The following is a 13,230-nucleotide window of genomic DNA, read 5'->3' as shown; positions in this document are numbered from 1 at the left end:
AGTTAACAATGTGACATTGGTTATGATAGAGAAGTAATAGGATGTTGTGAAAAAAACCAACTGGAAGAGCTGAGGTAATCCAAATTGGATGAAACAGAATGATACAGAAAGCAAAGCCTTTCATTTAAGGAAAGATGCTGAAGTTCAGCTATCAATGGAAAATCCATTATGAGAGCGTGAAGGGGGGGCAGAGAGCTCTGAGTGATCCGAGGACAGCCGAAAGCTGCCATTTGTCATTCGGCCATGAAAGGTGGCAGGTGAAATCCTGGGTTGTAAGATTTTGCTGTTTTGAAATTCATCTTATATTGGCAGCTTGTATCAATAGTGAAAGTTATAGTGCTTAATTACTTCAATATGGAATGAAATGCTTTAGTCATCTAGTTAGTAGGTTTTATTCAACATAGAGAAGGTGACAAAAGGGTGATGTAAGGGATTGCTATTTAAAAGATGATGGGGGGGGTTGAGTACTGGGGATGATGTGAACATTTTTGGGTTACTGTGAATATCTGAAACTTTCTTAAGCGGTCATTTCAAAATAATGGCAAATACGTATACGTCGTGTTGTTGACTGACTGTCAGGCCCAATTCCTAAACTTCAGTCATGGAGTCAGCAAAGCCCAGGCCAAGGTTTAGGTAAGATTGTCAAAGTTCTTTTAAAAGAAGACTGCTTTTGAAAAGACTGCAAAGTCCTTTTAAAAGACTGCTTTATCCATTGGTTTTGAAGATTGAGGGTGTGTAAAAAGTGCTCTCGCCTTTCAAGAACTTCTAAATCACTTTATTTAATGTAACTGTAAAGAAAATGATCGTAATAAAGTTAATAAATTATCTTTTAAATTTCCTTTCCAGCTGACTGATTTTCATCTTGCTGCAATTACTTCATAAGAGGGTGGATACCTTGTGGTAGAACTTTGTCTAGTTACTTAGACTCCAACACTGCCATTGGCATCAGTGTTTCGTTTTTTGCGGAGAGCAAATGTGTTCTCTCAACAGCACTAGCTTAGCTTTTCCTGAAGACCTGTTACAATGTGAGGATTTTTTTGTGTCAGACTTCTAATATTTCTAGATAACATTAAAGGGGAAGAAATCGGGCTGGTTGTCCGTCTCTGAGTTTCTTGTAGCTTTCAGAGTGTTTGTGAGTCAAGAGCTAAAACTGTTTGTGAGCCCAAATTCATACGAGGTTTTTGTTTAACAGTGGAACAACTCTGAACAAACTTACAAACCTAAGATTGTTGAGTTTTGAAAAGAGAGTAGGGCAAACAAATTTTATATCAAGCGGAGATTTCTAAAAGTCTTAGTGGCAATGTGTGAAAGCTTTGACATGTTAACAGGCTCATTTTTAAGATTTGAAATTTGAAAGAAAAGGAAGTTGAAATAGAGGTGTGTGAAAATGGCAAAAGTAGGTTGGTACAGCATGTATGTAAAGAATAATGCTGAAATACTTAACTCCTGGAAGGTTATTCTCCTTTCTATCAGAATCCAAAATGTATGATCTAAGGTATTTTACCTAAAAAATTCATATTATATCGCATCAGGTAAAATGTGAAAAGGCAATGTTGGTATTGCGCTGTAACACACGCAGCTGAAAATGTGGGGTCTTTGTTGTTAATGGAAAAAAAAAGAGTTGTTAAATGGCATCGAAAGGTAGTTGAAAGTTTAGGTTTTTTTAAAATACAAAGTTGTTTGGTATGTTATCAGATGCTAACTGTGTATAATGTGTGAAGTGCTACTGCTGACAGACTTAGTGAAATATGACTTTCTGATCTCACATCTGTTTGCTTGTTAGTTTCTGTTACAGGCAAAAATCAAGTTTTAATAGACTTGTGGTCTCGACGTTTCTCAGAGAAACATTTCTCAGAGTTGTGTCCCGAGTAGCTCACAACAAATTGTATTGAAAAGTCAGGGAGGTGGGAAAAAGTCCTGATTTGAGTTCATAAACATATCTCTAGCCCTTTATATTGCTACTAGCAGCTGGCAGCAACATCAAATTTAATCACTTAATCTCTTCCCAAGTGGATACCCTATTTTAAGTACCTCACTGGCATTTGCTTGCACAGCGTCCCTGTCAGTCCTGAACTTGGGAACAGCAGGCTTGTAAATCAGATTTTCTTCTGAGCATTGCTGTTTATGTGTGCCAGCCTTGTACATTTTATAATTCGTACGGAAGAATGGGAAAAAGAGATGGATAGCTTGTCTAGGCACAATATAATCCCAAGGAGAATGTTTTCTAATGTGTTACAGAACTAGTTTGATTGTAGTTTGTATCTGTGTAATATGTAATTGCAAGTTTGCATGGCATTGGCAGTGAGAAGGGGCGGTGACACTGCATACAAACTTCAAAGTCACTCAGGAAATGATCTGCACTATATTTTGCTGTTACTGGTCTATAAAGGTACAGATTGCACATTAGTATGTCCATGTGTATTCTATTTGGTGGTTATAAAATATATCCTGTCTATGAAAACTAGTTTATTAGGATCTGTGGAAAGGGTGAAGGAATAAAAATACTTGTAAACTTCTTGTATATGTATCTATAAATGTTCTGTGAGATTACCGGAAGAGAACGCACATTATGATGATTAAGTAATGTTTTAATAAGAAGTATTTCTTAGATAATAATTGAATGTAGATGCATAAACATGGAGATTTTATGTTTGTAATGTACAGATTCATGGCCTTTAGTCCTTTACTTCTGTAGGAATAACTCAGAATCTTTGCCTTTTCCTGGTACTCCCAAGCAGTGTGGTTGCCTGTTAGGGTTAGGAGGGAGCATTCTTACTGGACAATGCAGAATTTATAAGTGACAATCTGACATCTCTTAGCCACACAGCTCATATATGTTTGATGCTCTGAGAAGTGCTAAGAGGGTACAGAGTTAAATTTCAACTGATTTTGACTGTATGTTATCTCATACATTACAGATCTTTTTAATAATCGCTAGTATTAGTGCTGATGTTATTTCTTTGTATTTATGGCTCTGGCAGAGGTGCTAAAAATGAGAAATGAAACAAAAAATACTGTAGGCGTTAGTGCTGTGCTGTGTGTTTTCACAGGCAAAGAAAATGTTCTTGCAAATAAGGGAAGTACTCCCTTTTCCTGGACAAATGTACACAGTTCACTAGAATGTACATTTTTCTAATTCCTTTTGATTGTTCGACGACGACTTCAACATTTTAATTACTCTTTATGCATATATTGTCATAATAACTATGGCTATAATAGTAAGCTTCTAACAGGTGCAATTGCTCAAGTATATTTAAAAGAACATAATTTTCTTTATGGTTTCACCTTTTTTACATATTGTATTAAAGAAAAACATGCAATTCTTTTGTCACAGAATTTAGTTTTGTAGCGTTAGACATTTTAAGTTGTGGTAGTGTCTCCTCAAAAATAGAGATGTGACTTGCTTACATTAATTTCATTAAGCTTCCTTAGGAAATCATTACATGCATTTTGTTAATATTTGCAAGGAGTGGTTTTACTCTGTTTACTCCTATAGGTGTTGTTTCAAATTGTTGATAAGAAGCAATTTTATTTGTTTGTATTTTTGAAAAATGAATATTTTGCTTACTTCTTTTGGCTTCTCTTTGTAATTCAAAGTTACAGTCTCCTGCCATATTTTTTTTTTCAACATCTATTAAGTGTTACCAAGAAGAATTGAACCTGTAGCGGAGGAGGAGGTATGTGGCTTTGACTGAAAGACATAGTACTACCTTGTTCTAGAAGCAGCGAGACTGCTAGAAGGCAAGGAAGTAACTGAATATACTTGTTAAAATTGTTGTGAATGAAGCTGTTGAAATGTGATTTGAGGCTTGGCTGAAGCCAGCCTGTTACTGGAAGTCTGGTTAGATCAGTTGTACCTTACGATTTCTAAGACAAAGAAGTCTGATAGCTCAGTGAGGAGCCTGTATTTAAGAGCTCTATGATTACTCTCACGGAAAAGAATGATGTTCTTAAGTGTTTTGTAAATATGCTCATGTTTCAAAACTATTTAAGTTGTGTTTTGCTAATAGCTAAATGGCAAACTTCAGTTTGTTGGACTCTTGCTCAAAAAGAACTACAGCTAAAGCTTTAAGAAGGGACACATTTACTGAAATTGTTTTACTGCCTGACTTTTTTTCCCCCCATGCCCTTTGTAAGTAATTAAGCCAAAGAAAGTTTAACTACAGCCACCTAAAAGTTCTGTGGCAGTTCTGAAGGGACCCTTCTGGGATTGCCCCCTGCTTCCCCCTTAGGCTGCATTAATGTTTACGTACTGGCTGTTAACATTATAGCGGCGCCTGTCTCGTCGCTATAGTTATGACTGTGTCACTGATGGTATTATAAAACTTGAGATTTAGGGCTTTTATAATTTGGTTGTAAAATCTTGCTCTGGGCAACTATTGGCAACATGTTTTCAGTTGAAAACTTGGGGTGTTTTTCATCAAAAAAAATTCAGTGTACTGGACTCAGAAAAGTATTTAAAGTATGCATTTAAAAAGTAATATAGTGCAACAGTGTACATTATAGAGAACATCTATATATGCGCACATATTTAGTATTGAAAACAAAGGTATTACTATGTATTGCTTAGAAAAGTGGCAGAAACATTTGTGTAAGAACAGGGTGGAATTTTTAGACTGTGTGCTTGTTCTGATGAAGCATTCAGTTGTTGTTAGGGTTACTTGCTTGCCACAAATGCTATTAGTCTAAATACATTATAAAGGAAGAATATGACAGCATAGTAATAGTGAAAACTATATGCTGTTAATAAATACAGTGTTTTTGCAAGTTTGTCCATTCAAATAGAAATTTGAATGGACAAACTGTATAGTATTGCTGTATAGTATATATTTCTCAATAATAGTATAGTATATTTAGACTTGAGGTGACAATTTCCTTTCTCAAAATGTTTTAGTTACTCTGTTTGAGGTTGTCTTTTAGGGAAACCTATAAATCACCAGTATGGGGGTGTGTGAGTGATCAAAACAAGTAAACAAACTCTCTTAATGCAGCAAGTGTTTTTGGAAGTTGTAGTCTTACTTGCTACAGGTAAGAAACCGAGAGAGCAAGCTACATTGAGGGATGATTTTTTGTGTTGTAGTGAAAAAAAAAAAACAAACCCTTGAGGTTGGATCACTCACCTGAGTATTTTGTGGTGGTAAGGAGAGCCACCAGGGAAGCACATTATTTTGGAGTTTTACTCCTCTAGAGTGATTATTACTGTGAGATACAGAGCCAAGCTGTGGAAGTTAATGGGAATGCTTTCTGTTTTTAAACCACAATATGTGAATATCCATTGCACTTCAGCAACTGCCTTGGTGAGAGCCAATGTTTGAGAGATCTGGGTTTTTATAGTATCAGCATGTGAATGTGTGAACATGTTTTGCTGCATGCTCCTAGGGTTGCTGCTGCTGCTGTAGTGACTGGAGGGAGGGAAGACACTGATCGTTCAAGGTTACCTGGGAGCACAGGAGTTGATCTGGAAGATGCTGTGATTGTAGGAATGCTGTGAATGGTGGGTAGCTCAGGATGGGCAGCTCTCGGGAGTGTTTTTTGTAGAAAGTAGCATCTCTTGCTGACTTTGGATCTTAGTGGGAGCTCTTGCGCAGGGCTAAACTGTTTCCAATCAATGATTTACAACAATTTGTCTTTCTGAGAAATGGGATCATCTGGCTTATGCTAGATTTGTCCTGACACACCCATCTCCAGTTTGGGAAAAAAACCAAACCCCGATAGCCTGGTATTTTACACTAGGAAGATTGATGATTTCTGTAGGATATCCCTGACAATCGTAACTTTGTTAATATTTTCAAAGAGATTTCTATTTTTCACTTACTGTTATAGCATTACATGTTAATTCTAGAAAAAGTTCTTGAAGTTGATTTAACTCTGTTCAGCTAAATCAATATTAACGAAGGCAGTTTTTAAGAACCACCTTTTATAAGTACAGGAGCAGTCAATTCCAGTGTGTCGTAAGTCAAGCAAACAGGGCAGGAGACCAGCTTGGCTCAACAGGGAACTCCTCCTGGAGCTCAAGAGGAAAAAGAAATCATATGATCTCTGGAAGCAAGGTCAGGCTTCGCAGGAAGATTAGAGTGGTGGTTTGCATGTGCAGGGAGAAGACACGGAAAGGCCAAAAGCTTAATTGGCGTTGAAACTAGTCAGTGTTGTATCTGACAAACAGGAAGGGCTTTTTAAAGTACGTCAATAGCAAAAGGAGATCTAAAGAAAACATTGGACTGATACTTACTGAGGGTGGTCACCTGACTAATAGAGATTAAGAAAAAGCAGAGGCATTCAATGCTTTTTTTTGCTTTGGTCTTTAATAATACTGATAGATCTTGGGCTGCCTGGTCCCCTGAGTCAGAGAAGCATGACTGTGGGAAGTGATTTTCCATTTGGGGACACTGAAGTTGCAAGGGACCAGCTGTATCAGCTGAATGTTCACAAGTCCACAGGGCCTGATGGGATTCATCCCTGCACTGAGGACTGAAGGAACTAGTGGATGTTTTGGCAGGACCCCTCTCTATCATGTACCAAAGGTCTTGGGAGTCTGCGAAGGTCCGTGCTGGCTGGAAGTTAGCCAGAGGTATTCTAATTTACAAGAAGAGCAGGAAGGAAGACCCAGGAAAATACAGACCTGTTAGTCTAACTTCAGTTCCTGGAAAAATTCTGGAGAAGGTTATACTGGATACTATTGTAGCAGTACTGTTGTGTTCAAGGCCAGACTGGATGGGGCTTTGAGCAACCTGCTCTAGTGGAGGTGTCCCTGCCCATGGCAGGGGGGTTGGAACTAGATGATCTTTAAGGTCCTTTCCAACCCAAACCATTCTATGATTCTATTGAAAGGTATTTAAAGAACATTGCAGTCATCAGGCACGGTCAACGTGGATTCACAAAAGGGAAGTCCTGATTAACTAATTTGATATCCTTCTATGACAAGGTCACCTGCCTAGTAGATGAAGGGAAGGCTGTCATTGAAGTTGTAGCGGGATTGTGAAGCAGGCCTGTGTAAAGGAAAGGGATGTCCTTTGTGGACATATGTGGGTCATAAAAAGGTGCTTTGTTACTAGCAAGGTATAAAACTATGTGCTCCATTTGTAAAAGTAGTTGCAGAGTTAAATTTGCTTTATTTAAATGAACTATGGAAACATTTTTGTGCTTTATGTAAGAGAAATCCTCTCTCCCATACTGCGCTCTTAATTTTTCCTACAATCAGTCTATCACCCCTGCCCTTTACTCCTTCTGATTCTGTACATCCACATAAGATGTAAGTATATATAATCCTTATATTTCTGCATGCTGTTTTAAAAGAAGTGGTTAACATCAACACTTTGATTTTTCTAACTATCTGAAATGTGTGTTTCTGTTCCATACCAGTCACCTCTTCCCAGTCAGTTGAGTGAATCGCCATTGTATGTCTCAGTTACAAAGGCAGTCTGGATAACTGTCTTAAGCTAGATTTCATACACTTCAGATGGCAAAAAGTTGGGAAGATGAATCCTTTAGTTATGAACAGAGCAAGAAGGATCCTTGGGGATCAGTGATTCCAGTCCCATACATTTATAGTCAATCAGGCCAGGCTATAAACTAATCATGCTTCTGAAAAGCTGTCACCATGTCTGCAGAAGCATTCAGCAACCAATTTTCAGGAATTTTTGGCCTGCAATTCCAGTGTTGGAAAAATTTGGTCCAGCTTGCTTGTGTGGTCCTTGAAGTCTTGCACAAGATGGAAGAGCAGAAAAGCAGCTATAGTTTTATAGTCAACAATCCGATTTCTGGCATAACAGGCAGATGGAGTAAGAATACGGGAAGATCCTATGTAAAATATATACCTGTAATTCTGGAGCTGCTGGAAAATGTGTTCCAGACATCTGGGTGGGTCTGTACAGACTGGGTTTGTTTTCTCTTAGGGTTGTTACAGTCGGGGCAGACCTGGATCACGCAGGACTATTTGGTTGCATTTGCTCAGTGGCCTCCTTTTCCCTGAGTTTCAGGAGGATTTGCCAGCTTAGGCCCAGCACCAGCCGTGCTATTCATTACTTCATGAGTAAGAATACAGAGACATCACGGGCAGCATCCATTAAGCTCTTTGCTACCTCTGTCAGTTCACGTGAGCCCAGCCTGGACAGACAAAGGGCAGTGCTAAGGTCAGGCTACAAGTTCTGATGGATCCCAGGTGGCTCTGTGTCGCTGGCTCTTCCTGCATAGCTTCATGAGTAACTGAGACTTGATTATAGCCAAAGTTTAATTTTTTTTTTTTTAATATTCTAAGGACTCCTTTTGGCAAATACATTTTTTTTTTTTAAATGCCTACATATAAAATGTTAAAATTGAGACTGCTGCTGAACATTGGGCTATTCTGCAAGTCTGACTTGGATTCAAATAGCACAAACAGTGGATTAATTACTCTGTTCTGTCTGCTCAGCAGTAGCATCCAGGAGACACTCATTTGCACTTCCTTGGTTTAAGCAAACACTTAATCCATCTTCTGTGTCTGAATGCTTTTGTGTAGCATGCAGCTCCCAGGGGGGAATAATAAATATTCTGCCAGTATAGAATAAACTTCAGATGCTGCCTGGGTGAGCTGGCTGTAGTGCTGGCTGATGTGGCAGTGAAAAGCTTGACATTTACCTGGCGAGATAACATCTGAGCCTACCGTCCCTCTGGTACAATGGCTGAAAGTCTTTGAGGGAACTGTTCTGTGGTATGTTCCTCAGGTCTGCTTGTAGATACTGTTTTTAGATAGCACAGATGCGAGGGCCTTAGATCTCTGTTTCCATATGAGCCACATCTATAAACCCTGTTAATGAAGCCACTCTTTCCTCATTGCTCCCAAGGAATTAACGTTGTTGTTAGCTCCTGCAGCAGGAAAAGTGTGGAGGTAGAAACCTAGGATGGTTGCGATTTGCTATATTTAACCATGCAAGGGTTTTCTCTGGAGAAGATTACAGCAGTGTACTGTGGTTAAACATCTTGCTTCCCCTTCCTGCCCTTTCCCCTCCACATCCCAGGACAGAAAACAACACATTTTTATTTCCTTTACTAAGTCTTACGGATTGCATAGTGTTTCTTGTAATCAGATGACCTCCACTCCAGATTGAAACTTTTTGATAAAATACGAGTATGGCATTAAAACCTTCTCCTTAAGATGGTCTGTCTTAAAAGCGGGAACAAGAGAGTCCACAGCATTAAAGGCATAAAACAGGTCTCGTGAATTTGGGCCAGCACCTGTCATTGCAACCCAGACTGCTCCAGCTTTAGTGAAAGACTGGAACACTATGGGATGTCTGGTAGTACAGCATCATTTTGTCTACTTGAAGGAATTTGTATGTGCTCCATCTTGCTTCATGAATGGTAAGTTTTTCCTTTTAAGGTCATCTTCAGTGTCTGTTACTCATTCCTTGTGAGCGATGGACTGAGAAGAGCAAAAATATTCTAATATCAACTGTTGGTATTTTGGATCTTTGAGCTTAAAGTTAGAAAATAATAGGTTGAAACTGGATTTGACAGTAGCTTATTTCTGTCTTTCACAGAATCATAGAATGGTTTGGGTTGGAAGGGACCTTAAAGATTATCAAGTTCCAACCCCCCTGCCATGAGCAGGGACACCTTCCACTAGAGCAGGTTGCTCAAAGTCCCATCTAGCCTGGTCTTGAACACTTCCAGGGATGGGGCATCCACAACTTCTCCGGGCAACCTAACCTGTTCCAGTGCCTCAGCACCCTCACAGTGAGGAAATTGGTGGGTGAAATGTCACATTAATGTCTGTCTGTAGTATCTGGCACAGTTCATCATTGAATACTGATGACTTTCCTGCCAGAAATAGAGTTTTTGGGTAATAGGGATGTGTTGAAACAAATCTCAGTTAAACTTTTAATATGGCTTGCCCACCTTTCTAAAGAAGGTTTACATTGCCTTCTGACACTGCTGTTCCTTGGGACCCCTTGTGTTCCAGGCCCTTATGGATGTAGGCACACTCTTAACAGCGTTAATCCACCTTCTGCACAGCTAATTCATAGTTCCTAACTGGATTTGATGCCTGGTTTTAATATGACTTAACATGCTGTCATTAGGGTTTTAAAGGGGGGGGAAAAAATGCAAATGGCAACACTGTACTTTGCCAAGTCTTAACTCCATACACTCCTTCTGTTGGAATAGCTGGTCTGAGGTTTCTGAATGTAAGGGGCACGTAGAAGTTAGTCGCACCGTGTGAAAAACTGCAGAAGTCCTTGGTTAAAGTTGGATTGATTTGTTATATTAGCTTTTTTTTTGCTTCAGGTATTTTTTAAACAGTGTAATCTGATCAAAAATGTCATCATTAAGACGTTATGAGTGTAAAGAGAAAATTAGCTCTAAACATGCAAACAAAACAATAGCTTGACAGTCTTTAAAAAAAGCATTAGGCTGCTTAAGTGTTTTGAAATAGATGAAAAAATGATGATTTGAGTAGCTTATAAAAAAAAACCCAAACATCTCAAACTGGGCACAGAATATTTCAGGGGGGTTCTTGGAAAGTCTCTGGAGCTGCTTCCCACCGTGGCTGGGTGGGGGATGCGCAGGTTGGGTATGGGTGAATGGCTCTTAACCTGAGAAGGACTGGAGGGTAGAGGTGGAGGGGAACAGGTCAAATACTGGATGAATTTTCACTGGTGTTGGGACAACCCCAAGCTGTCTGCTAGAGTAGTAGCCTTATATGGGAATTTTCTTCTCCTTCTTCCTGTCCGTCTCACTCCCCAAATACACTGAGTATATGTCCAAGGCCAGTCAACATTGCACATCCTTCCAGTACCTAGACGGGGCCTACAGGAGAGATGGGGAGGGACTCTTTATCAGGGAGTGTAGTGATAGGATGAGGGGTAACGGTTTTAAATTGGAAGAGGGGAGATTTAGACTAGATATTAGGAAGAAATTCTTTACTGTGAGGGTGGTGAAGCACTGGAACAGGTTGCTCAGGGAAGTTGTGGATGCCCCATCCCTGGAAGTGTTCCAGGCCAGGCTGGATGGGGCTTTGAGCAACCTGCTCTAGTGGAGGTGTCCCTGCCCATGGCAGGGGGGTTGGAACTCAATGATCTTTAAGGTCCCTTCCAACCCAAACCATTCTTTGATTCTATGATCTGTGCAACTCTGAGATTTCTGTGCCCTCTGTCTTGCTCTTCTTTCTAATTTTTAACAGTTCTATCCATTATGTCATCTTTTTGCTATGAAGCAGTAGTGATTGCCAGCAAAATGTGGAGAAGCAGTGACCTGCTGCTGCTACTAAGGATCCCCGAGGCAGTTTTGCTCAAAAAGAGAGTATTTGGTGTTGTGCCCTGTGCACAGACCTTCCGGACAGAATGGCCAAGCAGCACGTTCTATTCTGACTGAGAAGGTGCCCAGAAAAGAACTGAGTGTTTTCTTTTTGATTGACTGAGTTGATTAAAAACAATTCTGTGTTACTATCAACGGTCCGAAGAAATTGTTATTTGGGACCTTACTTAGCACTAGATAGGCCTTCTATACCAAGAATGTTAATAATTTAAAAAATTGCTGGAAATCCTTCATTTCTTTCCCTGAGGTTTGATTAATTTGTTATTCTTCTGTTATCTGCTAGTCAATCCTCTTAAGAAACTAATAAGCTTTTTGGAATTTGATTTTTATCTCTTCATGGAATCTTGTGAGGTTAAATCACACTTTAATTAAGAGGTTTTTTCCCCTCTGTAGGTCAGCCTTTGTTTTGACTCTCTTGACACCATAGAGAAACTGGGAGAGGAGGAAGAGGGAGGGAATGTTGGAAGAAAATCTGTATAAAATAAAGTATAAAACAGTTAAAAAATTAAACTATAGATGTTATCTTGTGTTGTACTAGCTGAAAACTCTTAAGAATTATCGGTACTAATTTAATGGGAACGTATTGCTGTAGATACATTTTCTTCTTGGCTACTCTCCCTTTCCAGTTTTCTCATACCCTTTCTTTGGCGTGCGTTCAAATCATGGACCATGTTGAGTTTATTTTCTTTCCTTTTAAGAACAATAATTTCTGAGTATTTGCAAGAAACTATTTTACTTAATATATAATGAGCTCAAAGCAAGTATTACTGCTTTGCAGTTTTGAGCAACTTCAAGTTCCCCAACCTGTAAAGTGCCCATTTCCTATTTCAAACAACCAAAATTCTGAAATAGAAAATTCCTTAAAAAAACCAGTGGGTCATGGGTCCTTAAACTGTATATTTTTGACATGAAGTGATGTGCCTGAATATTATCTTCGTGTGAAAGACTTGCTACTGGTATTTACTAAGCTCAAAAAAGAATCATTTTGTTTTTGAAAACTTATTACTTAGGTCTGTTTTCATAATTTTCTACATTATTTTGAAAGCTTATCTGTTTCTGCTGATTTTAAGTGAACTTTTGCACCAGGATTTTGCTGCTGGCCTCCAGCTGTCAGTAGGAAATTGGTGGGTGTGAGAGATTAGCGATACCCTAAACATAATCTGTAGTACTTGTGTTATTACAGGGATGCAATCGCAACTCCAGATCTATAGTTGGTTACCTTGTGGTGTCAAGCTGCTGTAGAGCAGAAAAAAACTCCCTCTTGATATTGACCTTTTTCTTTTCAGGGGAAACCTATGATTTGTGTGTTTGATTTAATTCTGCAGGTTATAAAGTGGTGTGTTTTACAGTGTGTGTGGGGGAGGGAAGCTGGGAGTAGGAATTCTTCCTGTTTTTGCAGACCACAAATCCTGTCTGGGGAGCCATTACAAACTATTATGTTAGCTTCTTAGTTTATGCTCAGAAATTAAAGGCAGAGTTAACTCTTTCTTTATTTCTTTTTTTTTTTTTAAAAGGACAAATGTTCTCAAATTTTACTATAACAAGTACAGCATGTTATGTGCTCTTTACCTTTGTTTTTTACATTCCACCCCATATATGCCTTCAAATCCACTGATTGCTTTGAAAGTATTTTTATTTGTGTCTTCTCAGAGTTGTAGAAAATCCAAAAAAGGTTTATTGGTTAAAATAAGGTGGTAACTGTCAGAATATGCAGCAGGCTCAATTAGTGTAAAATTCAAACTTGAATTTGTAGGAAACTTATAAAAAAATGTATGTTTTCATAAATTCACTACATTAAAACCACACATAGTTCAGATCTTTTCTTGTGACCTATAGGACAAGGTAAGTTTAACTTGCTTCATTCCAGTACTGATTTATTCTCAGGTCAGGCTTGTTGCTTTGAAACATTAAGACTTCTTGAAAAAGAAAATAGTAGGAACA

At 38.8% G+C, this 13,230-nt stretch overlaps 1 protein-coding gene across 2 annotated transcripts in view; it reads left to right on the top strand.

The window, feature by feature from the left end:
* TMEM135 (transmembrane protein 135) overlaps positions 1–13,230 on the top strand; it is a 186,409-nt gene that overhangs the window by 22,233 nt on the left and 150,946 nt on the right. The gene's annotated exons all lie outside the window — the stretch shown is intronic.

The sequence above is a fragment of the Numenius arquata genome, chromosome 1 (assembly GCF_964106895.1).
Source record: "Numenius arquata chromosome 1, bNumArq3.hap1.1, whole genome shotgun sequence".
Classification (NCBI taxonomy): domain Eukaryota; kingdom Metazoa; phylum Chordata; class Aves; order Charadriiformes; family Scolopacidae; genus Numenius; species Numenius arquata.
Note: the sequence above shows the minus strand (reverse complement) of the source record. Positions and strands in the feature narration are given on the sequence as shown.